This window comes from Rhagoletis zephyria, unplaced genomic scaffold (assembly GCF_001687245.7).
Source record: "Rhagoletis zephyria isolate East Lansing unplaced genomic scaffold, Rhagoletis_zephyria_1.1 Rzeph_scaffold_03034, whole genome shotgun sequence".
NCBI classification, from domain to species: Eukaryota; Metazoa; Arthropoda; class Insecta; order Diptera; family Tephritidae; genus Rhagoletis; species Rhagoletis zephyria.
Genome location: NW_016160118.1, coordinates 46,345 through 51,597, shown reverse-complemented (window position 1 = coordinate 51,597; position 5,253 = coordinate 46,345). Strand labels below are relative to the sequence as shown.

Sequence of the window (5,253 nt, the reverse complement as noted above, 5' to 3'; positions counted from 1 at the left end):
TACATACTTCAGGAAAGCAGGACGACATAAAATAAAGTATATGTATATGGGCATTTCCTACGGTCGCGAACCGTACGTTCGTACGCTTTTGAAGTTTAAAAAGCAAGAAAAACATAAATTTTTATTATTTTTTTATGTTTCGATAGCATTTTGCTAGGTATGATCTTTCGATTGTTATTTTTCAATATATTAGCAACAACCATGCGGTCGTGAACCAGTGTTACCAACCACTCAGAAAGCTTCTCCCAAATATTTTTCAAAACCCCTAAAAACACATTTCATTAGCGTATAGAAAAAATGTACTTACTTATTAAACAATATAGTATAATCAGCCTCATTGCGACAGTCGTACCGAAGGCAAGAAGTTTTTCGAGAGGCGAATCGTATCGAAAATTTCATGTGAATGCCTAAAATTTCGGCTCGACTAGTGTATTAAAACGGAAAAACTTGCCAGCACTGCACAGTTTTCGACGATTTTCGTCGTTTATTTATTTCAGCACGACAGTAGACAATGCCAATATAGCCTAATTTACGACTTACGCAATGAGACTGGATAATAGGTGCGTTCGACAAGTCAAAAATTTGTAATAGTTTTTCCAAATTTTTACTGGATGGCGTTCGATAACGACAAAAAATTATCCAACACACAAAAATTGAGAGAGCAAGCGTTCATTTTGATGCAAGAGAAGCGTTCATTTTGTACTGGCAAAATTTTAGTCAGCAAAAATTATCCAACACGAAAACATATGATCACAAAACATATGGTTGCAATTTTTGTAAACAAACAAAATTGCATTTTCCGAGTTTTGGTATTTATATGCTTTTTGGCTACCTGTTATGTGACTTTATGATAGCGCCAACTAGTTTTTACTTCTAGAAATGTTCCTGGCAAACATTGAACGTTCACTTTCCTTTTTTCTTCCATGGAGGCAACATGAATTTCAGTTTGTTTACAAATAAAACATAAACAAAGTCAGCTGGTGTGCTTCTTCCTCCAGTTTTTGCAAGTAATGGCTAATTTCCTGTTCGTTTACTTTTTTACTTTTTCATCTCTTTGGGAGAGAATTTTCGCTTACTCTCTTGATTTTGATTGTTGGCTGGTGTTGGCTAATTTTGTTTTCGAACGCAACTATTATGTACATATGTATGTATGTAGATACATATCGCACGTTTAATAATATGCAGAATTATTTAAAAATTTTAATATTGTGGGAAAACACAATCAAAGTTTGATCAATTCATACAGTTGGTATACCAAAAGACAGATGGAAAGACTCATATCTTCGCCATTATTGGGAAGTTTAGTCATCTGTTAGGCTGAACATATTCTCCTTATCAAGGTTAGTAATTGTATGATAAAGTTTGCTAAAACGTAAATTTTTAATTACATCTGTATATTATTAAATTTGTGATATATTGCAATTAAATGACTTCTTTTCTTTAATTTTTTAATTAGCTTACCGTCATAAGTTACTACCTTCTTTAGTACGAAAAGTTCAAAAAAAAAAGTATTAAAGTTCAAAATCTGTTGACGAATTTCTGAATTATAGAACTTTGAAAAAAAGGTGACGAATCTGCCCCAGTTTACCCTACATCAGGGATGGAATTACAAAATTTCAAAATAGTGCCGAAAAGATGAAAGTGCCACAAAATTAAAATTGCTTTCTTTTAAGGTCTTGTAAGAGCAACAAAATATTAGAAATAGAATTTTTAAAATACACGGCAGTAACTCATAATATAACAAACACCATGATACACAAATTTGAAGGTAAAACCGCTGAGAGGCAGACTGCAAATTTTTGAAGTTTGCTAACATAACAAAAATGTTCTCAAATTTTCAATATCACAAATACATTCTCCCTTTCAGTCTCAAATAAAAGAAAATTTAATATTCTCATCGATTTGCTTTTTGTTTTACTTTTATTTGGCATTTGAGTTGCTCTCATAATTTCAATTTTATAAAGTAGACAAACTTCGAAAAATAAATGATGGCCGACGATTGAGTGAACGGTTTTACCTATAAATATTTGTATCATGAAGAAACACCATATATGTACACAAATCGACATTTCAACCTTTGTACACAAATTATAAAAATTCAGCAGGTTTTTGAAACAACAAACTTTTAATTCAGAATTTTCAGAGGGATTCCTAGCTTTCGAGTTTATGCATTTTTTCCACATAAAGTGTGTTCGATTATTTTCTAAATAGATGAAAATGTATGACACCGTCGCAAAAAAAAAAAATATCAAAAATCGACGGGATTTTGCAGAAACTTGCACTTTTATTAAATGGGCTATAAAACTGCGAACTTATAATCTTTCCAAAAATTCTGAGTTAAAAGTTTGTTGTTGCGAAAACTTACTTTTCGTACTGCGTAGTCACAATAGAATTCAGCGTTTTGTCAACAGCTGCCGCACAATATTTCTCACGGTCCTTATTTTATGGTGATTTCGTTTCTTCCAAGGCATATTCAACAAGGTAGAAGTGACAACTCAGTCGAGCTTTCTCATAGCTGACTGTAATGTTAAAAATGTAAACAAAGAAATTAATCCTTTGTTATGCATTTACCATATTTGATAAAACTCAATGGGCCGTATGCATAAAACTAGGCAATTACTTTTACCTAAAATTTCATACCTTTCACTTAAATCTGTTTGAAAAAATCGAGTAAAAGGTCTGAAATTTTAAGAAACAGCATTTGCTTATGTTGTATGCATACGGCCCAATATCTTTGAAATGAAAGTTTTTAGTTGCTTTCGATAACAAAATTAGCCAACACCAGCCAACAATCAAAATCAAGAGAGTAAGCGAAAATTCTCTCCCAAAGAGATGAAAAAGCAAAAAAGTAAACGAACAGGAAATTAGCCATTACTTGCAAAAACCGGAAGAAGAAGACACACCAGCTGACTTTGNAGGTAGTATCAGTAGAGCAAAAACAACATTTGCGTGTATTTTGTTGTTGCTTCTGGTATCGAAAGTGTCAACAACTGTTCTGAATTTTTTCTTCTAAATCAAAGCGTGCCATGTGAAATACAAAAAATTATAAAAAATAAAAAATTGAAATTGGAAAAAATAAAAATTGATGCAACTTTCTTTCCTAGTAAATTTGTTTGCTTCTCGAAGCATTGATCCATCCTTTGCAAGGCCCAGTAATCAGCGGTCGTGCTGCCGAGTTGGGCGAACGTTCCAAAAGCTGCTATTCAATCGCTTGTTTTGTATGGAAAAAGGTTTCACAAGCAAATGGATTTTAACAACTTATAATTTTCGTGAGAAAAAATTAAAATTATTTGACATTTTCGAGACCAAATAATTTGAAAATAAATCAAATCAGCTGCTCTACTGATACTACCTGTTCAATGTACCTTGAACGCCATCCAGTAAAAATTTGGAAAAACTATTACAAATTTTTGACTTGTCGAACGCACCTTTTGTAAATATGAAAAAATTTAAAATCTCATTAGAATCAGCTTCATTTTAGTTATTGCATTTTTGTTTCAATGTAAATGTGGAAATGAATACTTACATAGAGTTACACATTAAATGAAACACACTAATTTATAAAACCGTTTAGGCAATTTTCTTGCTTTTACTAGCCCAATGCTTTTGGGCATTTATTTTTTTATTCAAATACTTAATTCTACAGTATATTACACATTAAAAAATTTATTCCTTCTAAATTTACATCAGAACTTAACTTCGATAATTTAGCTATTAAATTTTTGCAATTCGGAATTTCCTTCCCCTAAATTTATTAAAAATCTTTGTGTCAACTTGGAATTCAGGTTTAGGTTTTATCAGACCACCATTTGAAATTTGGTCTATCCATGTATATGGGTGGCAGATTTTCTCTTCATATTCGGTATGATAAATCCTGCACCTGGGAGCAAACGCGCCCGCTTAGAAATACTCGGCAGCGATGGGCACCAAAAAAAGTCACTGGCACTAAAATGGTTTTCGCGCACACGTGATGAGTTTCCTAATGAAACATCGCAGCAATTTGCGATCGTTGTCGCTTCACTTGACAATGTTTAAAATAACGCACAAGTTTGTTGTCCTGGCTCTTGCCAAACCTAACATACCGCCCGTAATTCCTCCTTTTAATTTTATTATGTATTTAAAATCAGTCGCACAGCTCACAATTGAAAATTTAAATTAAAAAATTTCAAATTTTGAATAGTATAGGGTTAAGAGTCGACATTTTAGTCGCAGTTCAAAAGAGCGAAATGTCGTAATCATGATTGAACTTCTACCTTATTAGTTGCGGTCTCGCACGAGTCCGGACTAGTCAGAAATAGTCAGAATCAGTCAGATTTTACTGGAAACCGATCCCGTACTCGGTTCTCTGACTATTGAGAGGACAAAAAAGAGAGTAAATACGGTTCTCTCTCTGTCAGAAGTTACCAGTTTTAGTCCGAGAATTTTTTGCTGGTAAATTCTGGTAAATGTGTCGAACGATCAGCTGTAGTGTGTTTGGCAACCAAATTGTAAACAAAAGAAAAGTGCACTCTGCTAATTCATGTTGAAAATTATTTAATTACTTGTATAAGTGGATTCTAATGAATGTGAAAGTATTTTTGGTTATTTACATGTGTGAGCTGAGTGTGTTTACATACAAAATAAGCAAAAATTTACAACCAAAATTTGGAGGTTATGTTGAAGTTGACAAAAGTTACCATTTTTTACTAGAAAGCGATCCCGTACTTTTCAATGTTACTCTCTCGCTCTGAGCGAATTTTTATTTTTTGACAGTTTTACTAGTCCGAGTCCGAGGAATACGGGATTGCACCTATTATGCCTTGATTTCTTCCAACCATCTGATTTTCAGGGCAACCATCTCCCCGACACAGCTTCAAAGGGCAGAGAATGTGCCTTTTTGCCTTATAAGAGTGACATTGTAAAAAACGAACATACACTTTTCCCACCCTCTGACTTTAATTTCAAATCTATCACGAAAAAAAGGTGCAATTAAACGGCGACATTTTTTGGTAGAAACGAAATTACCATTAATTTTACAACGCTTTTATCAACTTGCAATGTTGTGTGTCCAAAAACTTTCAATGTTGTGGATCCAGAAACTTTCAATGTTGTGTGTCCGACACCATAAAACCTTTGCTTTGAAAAGTTCCTATAAAAAAGCATAGTGCATAGGGCGACATCTGTAGTGAATAGGGCGAGGTAGATGACATCTAGATGTCGCCCTATGTACTACGTTTGCTACAGCGGAAATAGACGACACGCCATTTCTTTAAA

General features: G+C 33.4%; 2 long non-coding RNA genes across 2 annotated transcripts in view; both read right to left on the bottom strand.

The window, feature by feature from the left end:
* Positions 1-1,195: 1,195 nt before the first annotated feature.
* On the bottom strand, positions 1,196-1,485 carry LOC108368258 (uncharacterized). The gene is made up of 3 exons (XR_001848345.1): positions 1,475-1,485; positions 1,432-1,433; positions 1,196-1,331 (listed from the first exon to the last, which is right to left on the bottom strand). It is a non-coding gene; the product is annotated as an uncharacterized LOC108368258 (long non-coding RNA).
* A 2,143-nt stretch (positions 1,486-3,628) lies between these two features.
* LOC108368256 (uncharacterized) overlaps positions 3,629-5,253 on the bottom strand; it is a 4,274-nt gene continuing 2,649 nt past the window's right edge. Inside the window, exons 2-3 of the long non-coding RNA XR_001848344.1 lie at positions 4,751-4,757; positions 3,629-3,640 (exon numbers count right to left, since the gene is read on the bottom strand). This is a non-coding gene — a long non-coding RNA (uncharacterized LOC108368256). The remainder of the gene's footprint in view (positions 3,641-4,750; positions 4,758-5,253) is intronic.